The sequence below is a fragment of the Xiphophorus hellerii genome, chromosome 22, assembly GCF_003331165.1.
Source record: "Xiphophorus hellerii strain 12219 chromosome 22, Xiphophorus_hellerii-4.1, whole genome shotgun sequence".
Lineage (NCBI taxonomy): Eukaryota > Metazoa > Chordata > Actinopteri > Cyprinodontiformes > Poeciliidae > Xiphophorus > Xiphophorus hellerii.
Window position 1 is genome coordinate 3,643,306 of NC_045693.1, and position 17,517 is coordinate 3,660,822.

A 17,517-nucleotide genomic window follows, 5' to 3' on the forward strand; every position below is an offset into this window, starting at 1 on the left:
AATCTGTTAACAGATCACCTTTAACTATTTCTTCTGTTGTGTAGCAGTTAGCTTCATTCTTTAGTTTTTGCAAACATTTCATACTTTTCCCTAAAACCTTCCTCTTCAGCTTATGAAAACACCATCATGCATTCTCCGGAACCTAATACTTGGATGACAGATTAGGCCATGGGTATCCAAAGTGTGGCCCGGGGCCATTTGTGGCCTTGAGATTACAATTGGTCGGCCCCCAACTACAGTTTGAGGATGATACAAATTTGGCGTATCCAGCACAGGTGGATAATGCAAACTGAGACTTTTTATCTGTAATTTGGGTAAAAACGATTACTGACATAATTTTCTTTCAATGGAAAATGTTAAGTAAAACAGAAACTACTAGTATGTTTATAATAAAACTTTAATATCCAGAGACTTTTAGTGAAAAGCTGAATTTGCTGCACAAAACAGCTTCTATTTTATTTATAAACTTGGCTAAATATAAAAAAACATTTTGAAAGAAATTTTGAGAATAAATTTGTTCAATTGAGCTCAAAATAATTAGAAAATTAAAAGTCTTTCTTTTAATACATAAAAATATTTTGTTAAGTTTTGTATTTATGATGAATAACATCATTTTCCTACAAGAGATAAGCAAAAACAAAAATTAAAATTTTTTCTATTTTCTTGACCTGTGAATACTTTTGACTCAATGATTTTGGCCCAAAAGGTTTGGACAGCCCTGGATTAGGCCGAGGTCACCGGCTTCAATGAGAAGTTTATCTAGCTACACACAGGAAATGCAGCAGAATAATAAAATCCTCCCAATGAACTCCTGAACAGCGGAGTGAGGCGGTGACCGGCGCGCAACCCCAACCCTCCATCATGGCCGCCACCCACAGGCTGTTATGGATCTGCTCACGTCAAGCCCGGGCCTGCGCACGCCAATTATCTCCCAGCCATATGGATTTCAACTGTGACTTCTGGCAGATGTTTGTCCAACCCAATGCTCAATTATCGGCACATTAGGGACTCGATGTCGCCTTCTGGGCCTTTCGAGGATTCCCGTCAGATTTTGATTATCAGGCCTAATCAGTGAATTTCCCCCCCAAAGCTCGCTGATTTGACATTTTTCCTTTACCAATAAAACACAAGCTTTAAATGTGATTAAATGATCTTGTTGTTTGTGAAATGGAAATGCTGAAACCTTTTAGCTGTCAGATGTCGACGGGCATGTCAGAACTTGATTCTCCCTGACAACCGAGCTACAGGCGGCGGCGGCGGCGGCATCTCCACTCAGGCGAACGGAAATCCACTGAGAGCGACACACAATGTCAGCACAAAACACAACATGCTAGCTCTGATTTCTACCTGCTGTAATCAGACATGACGTTAGTGAAGTTTAATCATTTTAATTCAAATCAAAGCAAAAATCAATATGAATTACGCAAAGTGATTTATTTTTTCTGATAGTTTTAATGATTATGGTATTTTTATACATTAATATCCACTGTAAAGTTTTTTTTATTTTTGATATGAGTTTTTTTGTTCTTTATTTTTTCTCTGACACTTACAGTACTTCCTCGAAATAAATAATTTTTTCACTTCATTTCAGTCTATGCACTCACTCCTTCTGCATGAACCTCCAGGTTTTGCTTCCCTTTGCTTCTCTGCACCTCTTTCAAATGCACTTTAAAAAAAAACACACACACACACACCCCCACGCGCGCACACACACACGCACACACACACAACAAAAACACCTCATCCAGTGCCAAAACTTTTCACTAAAAAAAGAAGTGCTTTTTTGAAATTGGGTGTTTCTATTAAGCAAATGTATTTTTAGAATTTCAAATTGCGTATTTTTCATGGGTAATGAAAACACAGCTAGTGAGATGATTTTGCTAATTTTGAGTTTTTGATTTGCTTTACAGAGCTTTTTTCTAAAATCGCTTTTCTTGCTTAACAGTTTCTTCTTGTTTTGGATGCTCTGTAGTTGGACAGATTTTTAAAAATACTTTTCATATTTTGCTATGATGCGTAACCATAGCAACAAGGTGAATTACATTTTATTTAATTTCCCTTTGGGATCAAGAAACTATTTCTGAGTTGAATTTGAATTGAAATTTTGGACTTACATGGTCAACGGAAACGCAGCTAGCGACAAAAAGTCTTTCGCATGATTTTTTAGATCAGAATATTAAATTCATGTATTAAAAATATAGCTTTTATTGGTGTTACAACAAACAAATGTTTTCTTCCTAATATGAATTATTAAAGTAAACTGTTAATGATATTCTGATTTACTGGGATAATCTGTATATTCTGCATATCTGTTGGATTTTCTTATAAAGTTTCAGTCAGAAATACGTCTCTGTTTATTTATTTTTTGTTACATAAACTTCAACCTGAAGTCCCAAGATATTGGGTGAGTTTTTCCTTTTTCTCTTACAGCTTATGTGCAGCAAACGTGGCAGCAGCAAAGGGAAGTGATTCATTTTCTTAAAGTAATTAAATGCCTACTTGATCTTTTTTTTTTCTGAGAACACGTACAAAATGTGGCAAACAAATTAAAGGAGCACTCCATGACTAAACCTTTCCCTTGGATTGGTGGAAACCTCACAAGGGAAGCAAGGAGCCAAACCTCTTCTAATCTACGTTTTGGGAGTTTGTGAGGAAACAATTGGGAAACGCTTATTCTATTTCTGTTTAGGTCCGATTATTAATTTCAATTTATGTAACCCCACTTACTCCCACGGTTTAATTAATGATGCCTGTTATCAGCTGTGTTTAAGAGGTAATGGACAATGCTGAATTTTGAGTGTTTGCAGTGCTGCAGAAGAAAAAAACTGCTTTACTCCTTTGTAATGGACTGCCAACAAACAAGAGATTAACACTGTTTGTCTCTCTCTCTTCCTGCTGCGGTGTAATGTAAAGCAAGGCGGAGAGACGGGCAGCGAGGTATGAAACGCATAACTTTGAAAATGATGAGGAGAAACAGTGACGGCGGTCAGGACTGCAAAGGCCCTTCATCACATAATCCATACCATAACTCCTGATCTGATTAGAGAAAACGGGAAGGAGGAACGCGGAAAGGAACGGCAGAAAAAGCAAATACTGATGATAAACAAACATGTGCAAGAGTGAAAATGTTTACAACTTTGGCGAATTTGTTTTAATTTTGCTAACCTTTTCACAACTGTCGCACCTTAAAGGTGACCTTCCTATTATTCTTGCTTTAAGGTGTTGTAACGTTTAGTCAACCTCTGGCACGCTGCTGTTTACGCACAGAAATGTTGCGCACAACGCTGGTCTGTTTCATGCTGTGCACAACAATCCTGTTACCTAAATGAAACCTGGAGATGTAGATATTATTAATTTAAATGAGTCAATCAGAGGTAAGAGGAGTGTCTTAGCAATGTCAATCAATCTCGTGAATGCACTGCTAAATGTGCTAATGGTGGAGCAACAACTTACCGTTACGGGAAAACTGTTTATCTGCCGTTTATCCGCTGACACAAATGCCAAAGCTAACTAGCCTTAGCCTTACAGACTATGTAGTGGTGAACTAGCTGTAGTGTAGCAGAGAGTGAAGTGGGAAGTGGTGAGAATGAGAGTGATTGACAGCGCTAAGAACCTCCTCCTGTCTCTGATTGGCTGTTTCTGACTGAATGTTGTTTTCTGCACTTTGTAGTTAATTTTTTTCACATTTTATCTGTGTTATGTTATACTGTCATGACATGAAAATAATTTGAACAATTACGTAAAACAAATATATATTTTTAATAAAAGTTACATATTGCAGCTTTAATGACAAATAGAGTAAAATAAATTAGATTATTGCCTTTTAAAACATGAAGAAGTTACCACTGGTTCCTTTTGTTTATGTTTTTGCCAATAATGTCTCAGGAACATTTGTGAAAAACATTAAAGATCTTCTAATTTGTGTTGTTGGATTTGGGACCCCTTCAGGTTCCGGGCCCCATTACTCACACAGCAAGAACTGAGAATAAAACCCAAAGTGTTGCGAAGAGCCCCGAAGACGTCACGCACGTGCCTGATCTGTGTTTGTGAAAACCTGACGCTCTCCCCGCTTTCATCTGGACAAGATGGAGTCAGTTAAACCGCCGGATCCCGCTCGGCTTCAAAGCGCCTGTTTAAGGTCTCGGACCGGACGCTTGCTGCAGGTGCAGTGTGGGAAACTCTGATGCAACAGCAGAAATGTTCAGCTGCAGAGGGCGGCGGGGGCAGAGCGAAGCCGCTTCGTGTTTCAACGTGGAGCGGCGAGGCCTGTCCCAATAAATCTATTAATCAAATGATATCATGTTTAGAAACAAACAGTAAGATCTCAGGAGCTGTTCTGTAGTTATCCTTTATTTAGTTAGTTAGTTATTCTTTGTTCTGGCATTTACATTTTTTATTTTTGTTGTCTCCTTCTCTTTGCCACTTCTACCCAAAATATCTGTGACTCTATAGGTTAGTTAGCCAAACAATATCAGAGAAAAGCAAAAATAATAAAGCAAATCAGAAAATAACTGCCAAGAATAAAAGGAAAACTGAATATCTTCACCCACATATGTTAAACAATTTCATTATTTTTGTTTTGACGCTGTTTGGTTATGTGTTTTGTCCTGAATGTGTTTATTTTAATGCCTCCTTGTTTGGTCTTTTTTTTGGTTGTTTATTAAATTTTTGTGCTGTTATTTGTTCTTTATCTTTATTTGTTATTTATTTTATAGATCAAGATTTCTTTTTGTTAGTCTGTAATGTTTGTTTTATATGCATTAAATTGAGAATTAGAAAAAATAAATAATAAACAACGATAATACCAAATAATAATAATAATTGCATGATAAATTAAAAAGACATCAATAATCTCTATTTGCATAATTTATCGTTTCTCTCTTTTTACTTAAAACTGGATGATAAAAGTTCATTCTGGTGTTTTGGTCTCTTTTTTATGTGTTGCTTCTGTTTTGTTTAAATGAGACTTATTTTGTGTATTTAATGTGTTAAATGTTCATTAGAACTTAAAATGTATAGATTTTTGAGAATGCATTACCGTTATATTGCTCAAAAATGGTCTCAAAACAATAATATTATCATTCATCGTTATAACTTCTGGGATGATTTATTGACCTGCAGAATTTGTTTTGGTTAAATTCCCAAGATTTGAATTTCTTTTTGAAAAAAAAAACTGGTACAAAAAATAAAGCAGTGAGATAAGATTCCCCCTTTGAGTCTCCATACAAAGTCATAAAATATAAGAATGCAGTGGAACTACAATAAGTGAGCGGAGGATTTCATTAGCTGCACTGTTGCATGCTGCACAGTCATGCATTCCCAGTAAAGCAGTGAGTTACTGAAAGGGAAGGCGGGTAAACCCCCTGTGATGGATCTCTGTAGGTTAAGAAACGGCGTTCGCTGATCCAGCAGTGAGATAGATGCGCTTACCAAGGTCAAGGAGGCTCCCCGGCGTAATTACCCGCCTCGCAAACACAAAGGGCATTGTTATTGGACAAGTATAATGCGGCACATTAGCAGAGCAACACTAGCTGGGGAAGACACTGGGCGGGCATCAATTCAGCCGACTTATCTAAAGTCTCTAATTACTTGGTTTATTTGATAAACAGAACAAGGAGAATCCTTAAATGATTCTGTGAGATCCAAAGGGGATTAATTTCTGACTCCTTGGAAAGAAAGAAAGAAAAAAACAAATCGCTGGTAGAATCCCATATTTCACTCTTTAATCACGCAGTAATTAGGAGCAATAGGGCAGCAGTTACATTTGGCATCTGGTGAGATTGGAGAGGGAGGAAAAAAAGACGTCTGTATTAGAGAGGCTAAAACAAAAGACGCAACAGTCAGACTGAACAGCAGGAAGCTGAGCTACAACTCCAAATCCACCAGTCTGGATTAAATATTTCACTTTTTCCACCAGAAACGTCCAAATATGGCTGAATCGATTAATCATGATAAATCGATTACTGAAATAATTGCCAACTAATTCAGTAATTGATTAACTACAGACCTAAAACAGGTGATTTTCTGAAAGAAAAACACACTCATGCTGTAATGAACCCAAAGTTGTAGAAAAACATAATACTTTTTGAATTTAAGATAAAAAAACTGAACTTTTCAAGTGACACAATTTTAGCATCACCTGATTCAAATTCTGTAACAAAAAACAAAAAAACTTAACTTACAATCGCAGTGTTTCTATTAAATAAGACGCGCAATTAAAATCACACATAAATAGGTTTGTACACATGATAAGTAAAAAAAATCATCATCCTCCAACTACTTCCTGTTGTCTTCTTCGTCATTTTCGCCTGTAGTAACATTCGGTTGTTGACTCGTGTGGCGAGAAACAAAAAGTGTTTCCATTGCAGTTTTGTCAGGCAAACCAATTTAAATATGGCTAAAAAACAACCTCATCTAAAACTGTTTAACAAAAACAAGTTTCTTCTAAATGGGCGTGTTGTCACTGAGCAAATTTACTGTCAAAATGGTAAATTGTAAAATTATATAGTCAATAGAAACGCAACATATGTGATGTTTTATATAGTATCTCAAAACTAGTGGACAGAAGCAAAGATCAGAATAATTACAAGCTTCATGCAGCTCTACTCATTTAGTAAATGTAATAAAATAAGCAGCAGTGGGAAAAAACTAACAAACAATCCTGTAAAATGTGTTGAGCAGCAAAGACTGAGGAAGAAGCTAACTGGAGGCGCGGTTTAGCACTCAGGGAGAAAGGCTTAGTGCGGAGCAGGAAACTAAACACCTTGGCTCTCTACATGCATGGACTGACTTAATGAACGTCTAATTAAGGTCTGTTTGAGGCTCTGTGTTACTACCAGCTAACAAAACAAAGCCAGTATGTCCCCGTTTTACCAGCGACGGTCCTCAAACAGGACAAAGGTCTTCTCTGATCGAGCCTCTCCTGACGGCAACATGATGCGGCTCCTTCGTATTTTGGTGTAACAGATAGAAATGGGAGGGTTTGGGTCGGGGTTGCCAGATCTGACTGACAGTTTTAAGGCCAAAAAACAACATAAAAAAAAGGAAAAACTCCAGAAAAACCTCCAGTCCAAATCTCAACCTCATACATCATTGACTGTATTTATAGACTTGCGGTAATTCAAAATATTTTTGGTTGTCCTTAGTTGTTGCAACGTGACGTGACACACGTTAGATTCCCCACCTCCCTGCTGCTCGCTGACGATGGCTAGCATTGGTTTTAGCTGTCAAGTTGTCAACATAACGTGCTAAATCTTAACTGTAAGCCTGATTTTAAAGAAAAAGGGATGCAGGGCTTTGCTACTAATTGTTAACACTACAACTAGATAACAAGGTCCGGAAAATGTTTTAATTAGAAATAAAGAGAGAGAGATAGGTCAGCTATGCTAGCTTGACTTTGACAATCTTAACATGCAAAAAAGGCAGTCGAGTTTTTCTGCGTTGTTTTTCCCTTTGCTGTGGCGCACTGCACTAAATTGATAATACCTTCATCTCCAGGTTTGCTAACGTAGTTGTTCTACCACGTCAACAAGAATCGGATTTTTGCCATCCAGTGTTTTGCACATGCTCAAAATTTCCAAACATAAGCAATAACACATAACATCTCTGTAGAGGTTCGATACTGCATCAGTTTATATTAAACAAAAACAGGTTCATAAACCAAATTTTGTAATTTAAATTACCAGTATTAGGTTAGTTTAGCTTTTTCTTAAATAGACTTACAACTTAAACTATTTTTATAGAGATTTTTGAGCATTTTGAACTGATTCCCAGGACTGGGAAATTTGATTCTGTCTATAATCGATTATTTTCTGAATCATTATCCTGAATATTTAGTCTTTCTCTGGCTTCCATGTTGAACTTCGTGACGTTTGCGAACCAAACAGGCGGTTTTGAAACCGTTTTGCTCTCAACCTGCTTTCTGATTCCTGCAGCTTAAATAAAGAGGTAGCTTCTCAAGCAATCTTGGTTTTGTTTGTTTAACGTAATTACTACTTGTCCTCCCATCCTGCCGGCCCAGATGATGCATGAAAATTACCAATTCCCCTACTTCAATCAAAGCGGGAAAAAGCAAAAGGGAGGAAGAGGGGGGAGCAGATGGGAGCGCAGCGCTCCCTCCCCACATAACAAGAAAGGGCGCTGTCTCTGATTAATTAGCTGGAGTTGGTAATCAGTTTAATAAGACTGAAGTTGATGGTGAGCGGTCCCTTTGGCAGGGCCGCGCTAAGCTCCGCTCTGCTCAGGGCCTTTGCTTTCTCCCATCAAGTAAACATGCACGCTCTTATTTACATAAACAGTTGTTTCTTTTTTTCTTTTTTTTTGGCCCAACAGACGCGGCGGACTTTAGAGAAAAATGTATGATTAAATTGAGGGTATTTTAAATTAATATGTCGTGAGGTATTCACTGGCACAAAGAGAGTCTAATTCAAAGATTTAATTCTGCCTTGATAGCATTCAGCCCTTTGCCATGGTGAGCCGTACAGATGGCTGGGCTCTTTTTCATTCTTTTCTTCCTTAATGGCAAAATCTCATTATGGTGGTTATCAGTGAACAGAGAGCAACGCGGGAGCGACAGGCCGCTCAGCGCGGATCTGGAGCAGGACGCTTACTGTGGGTTCAGGTAATGGTGGGAACATCTGCGTAGGTCTTTTATTAATCACCTGAAAACATTTTATTCCTCAAAGGAAACATATTTTTATTCTTCAGTTTCGTTATTCTTTAGTTTCTTTACACTTTGGAATGATTGCATTCCACAGTGTTAATGGTTTAATGGTTTTAAACTGGACTTATTGAACATGCAGATTTCACTGGTATGGGGTTCTGTTTGTAAAGTTACACAGTAAACAATTAGTAAACAAGTTTTCATCATCATATTTTCTTCATGTTATCCATACATTTATAAATATAGGTTCAAAAATAAATATAATTTAATTCGCAAACTAAATATTTAGCTTAAAAATGAAGTATTTAGTTCCAAATTAAATTTAGTTTGTAATCTAAATACTTAGTTCCAAAGTAAATATTCATTTTCAAAATTAAACATGTATTTTACAAACTAAATATTTAGCTCAGATCTTAATATTTAGCTTAGTATTTAAATATTTACTTAGCAAGCTAGCCTAGCTAATCCTAAAATTTAGGCTAGCAAGGTCTTGCTGCTGGAGGGAAAAAGCTGCTAACTTTTAGCTATTGTCAACATAAAGCACTAAATCTTACAATGTACGTCTGATATATAAAACAAAAAGTTACGCACTGCTTCGCTACTAATTGTCAACACTACTACAACTAGATAAAAAGGTAAGGAAAACGTTTAATTAAGAAAAAAAATAGTAGTTTAGCTATGCTAGCTTGAGTTTGACAACCTTAACATGTAGATGCTGCAGAATTTGGTGTATTTCGGTTCAGTTAAAAAATAAGAAAAGGCGACCTAACTCATAGCAACTCATCGACAGAGCAGGTGTTTAAATTAGCAAATCAGCCACCGCTGTGCTAGCTTAGCTAATAGCAACGGTAGCTAATCTACTACAATCACATAATAATAACCACAAAATAAACATCAAGCCTGAAAACATAAAAGTTCTGCTCTTTGTGTGGGAAATGTTTCCATGTCTTTTGGTGTTGAACCCTGAAACATAAAGTGGCGTTGTTGTCAGTTGCTATGGCAACGTGTTTGGGGGGAAAAAGAAGAATATGATTGGTTTTGAGTTGTTTTCTGCGTTATTTTTCCCTTTGCTGCAGCTCACTGCACTAAATCAGTAATAGCTTCATCTCCAAGTTTTTCCTTAGTTAACTGGATTGTTGTAGCGCTGCTGCAACAAAAAGCGCTGCTTTTTTCCGCTCCAGGTTTGTGCGCATGCGTGACATTTCCAGATATAAACAATCACATGCAACATGTCTGTAGGCTTTAACTTTAATTTCCTTTGTGCTGCACCTAAATCTTACAAGACACGACTCAGATTCATCCGAGAACAGGAGAAAAGAAGTTTCTGCCGCGGCCGTGCAGTTCGTGCCTAAAGTTAACTCTGAGGGCCGAGCCGGAGATAAGGCCGCTCCACATCACCTCGTGGCGTTAATGATCGTCCGCAGTTACAACACAAAGGCAGTCAAGTAGCAGATAGAGCACGGAAATAATTTAAGCTCCGCTAAGTGGTCTATTGTCATTCAAATGCTAAATGAATGAATTATGCTTGGCAGAGATGTTAAAGTCTTTCTATTTTTTTTTTAACAAAGTGTCACTATTGTTTGTGTGGAGCTGAGGTCTGGAGGAGCTGGAATGGTGGGAATTAGCTGGGAGAGTTCGGAGTTCCTTGGGGTTTGGACACAAATTGGCTCCCTGCTCATCAGGCCTGCCTGAACTTTCAGACAAAACCTCCAACATGGCAGCGTTAACGTTCACAAACATTAACGTTCACAAACATTAACGTTTACAAACATTAACGTTCACAAAACCTCCAACATGGCAGCGTTAACGTTCACAAACATTAACGTTCACAAACATTAACGTTTACAAACATTAACGTTTACAAACATTAACGTTCACAAAACCTCCAACATGGCAGCGTTAACGTTCACAAACATTAACATTCACAAAACCCCCAACATGGCAGCGTAAACGTTCACAAACATTAACGTTTACAAACATTAACGTTCACAAAACCTCCAACATGGCAGCGTTAACGTTCACAAACATTAACATTCACAAAACCCCCAACATGGCAGCGTAAACGTTCACAAACATTAACGTTTACAAACATTAACATTCACAAAACCTCCAACATGGCAGCGTTAACGTTCACAAACATTAACATTCACAAACATTAACATTCACAAAACCCCCAACATGGCAGCGTAAACGTTCACAAACATTAACGTTTACAAACATTAACATTCACAAAACCTCCAACATGGCAGCGTAAACGTTCACAAACATTAACGTTCACAAACATTAACATTCACAAAACCCCCAACATGGCAGCGTAAACGTTCACAAACATTAACGTTTACAAACATTAACGTTCACAAAACCTCCAACATGGCAGCGTTAACGTTCACAAACATGAACATTCACAAAACCCCCAACATGGCAGCGTTAACGTTCACAAACATTAACGTTCACAAAACCTCCAACATGGCAGCGTTAACGTTCACAAACATTAACGTTCACAAACATTAATGTTCACAAACGTTAACGTTCACAAACATAAACGTTCACAAACATTAACGTTAACGTTCACAAACATAAACGTTCACAAACATTAACGTTCACAAAACCTCCAACATGGCAGCGTTAACGTTCACAAACGTTAACGTTCACAAACATTAACGTTCACAAAACCTCCAACATGGCAGCGCCTGCGATCAGCATGAGAGACAATCTGCACAGCAAACTGTCCACAAGTGGAAAACATTTCTGTTAGGCTTCAATCTTCCAGTCAGGTGAGATCAGGAAAATACCAAACTTTAATTTAATTAAATTAGATCAAAAGTCATAATTCTTATATTTTTCCCACTGGCTCCATTCCTCTTCTGCAGTTCATCAAAAAATTTTATATGCAATATTTTTGTCTTATTAAAAGGCAATTTTCTAACTTTTGGGAAAAAAAAATTCTGTTTATTTGTTCTGAATTTTTTTTTAATCTGTTCCCAGTGACAACAAACCTATTAACCAAGTTTGATAAAAGAATTGAGTCAGTTTAATTTTATACTTAGCATACAATTAAAATCAAAAGAAAACACTGTTATGAATTTTTAAATTAAATTTGTAATTTAAATTCTCATTGGAGGGTCAAATTTGTACCAATCTTGAATTGCAGTTGAGGGGCCACGGAAAATTGTTCCAAGGGCCAGAAATGGCCCCCAGGCCACACTTTGGACACCTGCGCTGTAGATTATTCTCTGTTTGTCGTTTCAGACAGAAAAGCCGGCGAGGTTTTGCTCTAATTTGTGGAGACGAAGTTTGATGAAGTCATTGTTTTATCTTTGCATAACCCGATGATTGGTCAACTAAACGACGTTTTCTTCCGTTTCTCTCCGTTCTCCTCAGGTTCTCTTAAAGCGCCATTACCTCTGCCGGGACTGTTAAACGGCTCCATAAAGAAAACTGAAATATTCATTAACTCTGTTAATAATTCATTCGGATGAAATGGCCATGTGTGCTTTGTAGAATGAAGATGAATATGAAATGAGTGCATGCTCAGCATATTTATGTGTGGGAATGTTTTCATTCCCTGATAGCAAAGGAAGCCAAAATTAATTGAAAGTTCATTTAAATTATTTTGTTCTTTCGCGTTATTCTGCGTGATAACGTTGATGCTTTCCAAGCAGTTTTGAAAACCTACATTAAGTAGTGCGTTATAAAAGTTTTTATTAATTTATAACTGACCTAATTCCCTCTCGTGCGAATCTCTCGTCCCGAAACGGAGCGACGAGTTTACTGGTGGTTTTCTGCTCTCGTAAACAACACTCATCCAAACACTGTCAAACTAATTTCCTCACACCGCAGAGGTTCAATTTAGCTTTCAGATGAATCAATTCTTCCTCTAATTATCAATTGTGACACCCATAATGACTGGAAGACTGTAGCGCTGAATAAATGGCATGTCTTTTGTGTTATAATTCTGTGCATCTTGACAAACATGACCCATTAAACAACCCTGTGGCCTTTTTCAAGAGCGACGATTAGGCTAATTAAAACTGCTAAACATCTGAGGGGGCTGCAGACGTGCCAGAATTAAACAGGTCATTAAATCAGCCGAGGAATATGTCAACATCCACTCTGCCTGTCGCTCCCGCAGCGAGATACTCGCAGAGCAAGGAGGCGATAATACGCAGCAGATCGTCTCATATGCGGGAAGAAAGTGGCCTCGAGTTGACAAACAGAACACATAAAGAAAACACATTAAAGCAACTGGAGACGTGACAAGAATTGATGACAAAACGCCTCACAGACGGATCTGCTCGCTGTAAAACCCTCTGAACTACGTACGTTTAGCCCCTCAACCTCTTCAAATCAACGCTTCAAGTATAATCTTCAAATAAAAAGCATAAAACATTCTTTCTTCACAGCAATTTTCCTATGTTTAAATTGTCCAGCAATAGTCTTGATGTTTAGAAAAAGGTGAAAAATCTCAATCATATATTCACAGTGTTAGCTTACAGTGGCCTTCACAACTATTTACATTCTTGTTAAAAACTTTTAAAAATCCACTTACTTCTGCTTCAGGAACCTTTAGAGTCACATAAAGACAATTACAAAGTCGGCCTTCTGTCACCTGAACAACGTTTTTATGCCTTAAAGCGCTTTGAACCGCCTTAGTACTGAAATGTTCAACACAAATAAATTTAACGAAACGGATAGCGACACGTTTCTGCAAACCGCTTCTTCTGTAGACGAGATAGGCACCAGCTCACCTCCCGACCCCCCAGGGAGAAAGGTGTTAGAAAATGGATCGATGGATAGATGAACCTCCTATATTTTGCTACAAAGTTATTATAGAGTTATTTTGTCTTGTTTCTAATGTATTAAGATATTTTCTCCAGAAACTAGAACAAAATTACTTGGTAAAAGTTTGTGTTTTTGCAGTGCAGTAATTAATTTTTTTATTCTCTCCCCAAGTTGCAAACTGATCTGCGTTTTGTGGGTGAAAGTGTCTCCAGAGTGAAGAGCTATACAAGTTCAGTTCATTTACTATTTTTGTAGGTATTTTGTGAATAATAGTTCACAGGCATGTAAATCACAAATCAGCAGGCACTGCCTGTTACCTAGCAACCCCAGCAGAGTTCCGCCCGTTACCTAGCAACCCCAGCAGAGTTCCACCCGTTACCTAGCAACCCCAGCAGAGTTCCGCCCATTACCTAGCTAACCCAGAAGAGTTCCAGCACGTTTGGTCAGCTGGTTTTACTGCTGTACAATGGCTGCTGGAAAAGACAAGTGTTTTGTCGTTTCTTACCATTCAGAAACTGTTTGCTGCTTTCTTGTTGGTTGTGCAGGAGGCTCCACTTCTGCTTTTCAAAGATGTGCGGTTGTATAATTGCGCATCTGTTTGCAGCCATTTTCACCACAGTCATCATAGTTAACTAAAACTAACAAAATAAAGAAAACTGAAACAGAGAAAACATTTTCATTAACTGAAATAAATATTGTGCACTTATAAAAGTAACTAAAACATACTAAAATTAAAGATATGATATTCTTTGTTTTTGTTTTTTCTGAATCTACCTTTTGAACCTTTTGAACTGATGTGAAATTTATCCTTTTTTCTACACAAGCAGTTTACTTCAGCTGTCAGAAAGTTACGACACTCTACAAACCCCCCCCCGCGGCGTTTAGTCCGCAAAATGGCAACGGCAAAAGTTGGGAGAAAACAGAAGAGTCAGACGGTTGTTCAAGAATAAATGAATCAATTTTAAAAATATATATTTTTAAAAATATATCTTTAAAAAACAAACTGCTTTAACCATTTAAAACTAAACAATATTTAACTAATAATAACTACCAAACCCCCAGTAAAAACTAATTAAAAATAACTAAATTAGACAAAAGGTCAAAACAAAATTAAACTATAACACAGAATTATTATATTGACAGTAACATCCTCACCTCAACATCTCTATTTTATTACATGTACATGACCTGCTGATGCAGTTTTTCCAATAAATCCCACAGTTGCATGTTTTTAATGTACTGAAGCTTTTATTAGTGAGTTTAAAGCCTTCAGCTGCGTATCAATAGCATCTTGTTATTAATCTCTTTGAACGCAGCGTAAGGCCGGGGGCAGAGATGATTCTGCTTTCAAGCTGGAAAATCCACTTTTCTGCAGTCTGTTCCTGGAGGCCAGTCTTAACCTTTGACCCCAGACGATTTGTTGTGAAATCCTGCGACAAATTCCTTGGGCACAAGTCGAACCACTTCTAGCAAAAGTGTTTGTTGTGTTTGGGGAGGTTTATAAAAAACAACAGTAACAATCCCATTAGGTGGTTGTGGAAGCTGAAAGGGGAACACATGTTGGCGGTAAGGAGACATCCGGCCTATCGCTCGCTGCCATCGCCGTCCAGCAGTGGATTAGCGCAGATGCTGCTGATAGCGCCCAGAGAAACGCCTCACACTCGCCGCCGCTCAGACGAACCCAACGTTGCTCTCATAGACGCCGATGAAAGTCGGTTCACTTAACAAAACGAGACAATAAGAGAAGAAGCTAGGCTTGGTGAGTTTTACTCCAGTTTGAGGAAATGTTAAAACGGGAAAAAATGACCAGCATGAAGCGAAACTTTAAAGGTGACCTATTATCCGTCCTTTAATAGGTTGGGACAGGATATAGAAAATATGGTTACTACATTTTTCGCACAAAATCATTTATAGATAATGACGTTAGTCTGATCAGTTCTGCGTATTTTGAGTTGTTTTACGGTTCTGTCACTTTAAATCCAAATGAGTTGCTGCTGGCCACGCCCCCAAAATCTGGGTTGAAAAAGTTCTGGGTTTTTCATGCAGTTTAGTTTTATTTCGTTTACTTTTTGTCTAATTTAGATAACTTTAATTACAGTGTGTTTGCTTGTTTTTATTCGTTTTTTTTAGACTTCGTTCCCCTATTATTCCGACAATTATTTTCTCAACAACTTTACTCTCGTATTATTTTGAAGCTATTCTCATGTGTATTCAATATGGCCCTAGCACTCTGTCATAACAGAAATTAGATTCTAGTAAATACTGCTAGATACCATCTGCTTGAAGACATTTCAGTTTGATCAGAGGTCAAAGATCAGCTGGTCCAAACGGGTATCAGAACCAAAGTCATAATAAAAAAAGCATCTTATGATCATTTGTCTCCATAATTTATGAAAATACTTTGATGAAGGGTTTCAGTTGTTGAAAGAAAAACCCCCAAAAACCCACTGGAGTCTTTTTGACTCCAAGTTTATGGAAATAAACTTATTTCACGTCAGCGCTCGTCTTTCCTCCCCTCATTTGGTTCATTTAATGAAGCATCTCTGATGTTTCTCATCCTGAGTTTAGATATTCTTCACAGCCGCCATCAAAGCGGGGAAATCCCACGCCGCACTTTGATGAGCCTAACGCAGTTTTAACTCGCCTCTCATTACTGAGATAATTAACAGTTTAATTAGCAGCAATTCTCAACAACCGGGAGAGAGACAGAAACGTGACGCAGAATTTCCCACAAAGCGGCTCGGTTTCTGGAGATCGGGTCGGTTCGTAGCAGGACTTTTTCTTTAGGTTTCTCATCTCACCGGAGGACAAACCGCTTCAATATGAGCAACGCAAACAACTTGGCTAAATTTAATTTCATTCTCATTACCTTGAAGCAAAGCAATCATCTGTTTTGAGAAAAAAGCCCATCATTACAAATAAAGCAATTATCTCTCTTGCATTTTTTCCCTTTTCTTCCTGCTGCTTGGTATGATGGCATATTGTGGACAGAGGAGTTAGAAAAAAATGTTAATTAATTTTCTGCCAAAAATCTGAAATTTTTTTAGTAATTTCTGAAATTTTCTAGAAAAACTCTGAAATTTAGGCTTAAAAAGTCAAATATTTGCAAGAAAATAATCAAAAAAATTCTCAGAAATTTTCTAGAAAAAACAAAAAATAAAATTAGCTAAAAAACGTTTTGGAAAATTTGAAATTAATTTCAGAATTTTTTTCAAAAGATTTTGAGGTTCCAAAAATTTTCTAGATAGAACGAGAAAATATTTGATTTACAAAAGTGGAAATTTGTTTGACAAAACTCAAAAATTTAGAGGTAAGTCTCAGACATTTTCTAGAAAAAAATCTGTAATTTCTCCTTTTGAAAAGTAAAAAAATTGCAACAAAAAAATGTTAAACTAAGAAAGTTTCTAGACAAAACAATGAATTTTCAGAGCTCCTAAAGTGGAAAGTTAGCTAGAAAAGCACAGAAATATTGAGATTCTCAGATTTTTATTTTTTTTTAGAAAATTTGAAGTTTTCTTTATTTCAAAATTTAAACATTTTTTAAAAGTTGGAAATTTCAAAACTGTCAACTTTTGAAATGGAGAAAAAAATTCTGAGATTAAACTAAAAGTTGTTTTTTTTCTGGAAAAGTAGAAGATTTTTTTCCAGGAAATTTCTGAGTTTTTTTGGCAAAAATGTTACTCCATTTTTTTCTGTCTCCGATTTCTCTAATACGTTGTTGTAGTTTGGACTTAAGACTTCCTGAATGAAGCTTTCAGCGCGTTTCCGCTGCAGATCCAAGCAGATCAAAGCTGCAGAAACTGGAATTTGGATTTTTATGTTTAAGCGATGCTGCAGAGGAGCTCAGCGCACAATGAGCAGCAAGTGTAGGCTTCAGGAAAAAAACACGAACGCGTGTGCCTCTTGTTTCGGGCGCAGAGACAAAGCCTCGTCTCCCAGCTGGGCTCGGGCCAGCAGCAGAGTCTCTGTTTCAAACTTGCAGTTTGCGACCGCTCCAAACTGTTTACAGCAGCCAAATTTCATTTTCTGCTCCCAAATCCGATCGCACATTATCCTGTACATTGCATTAGCGC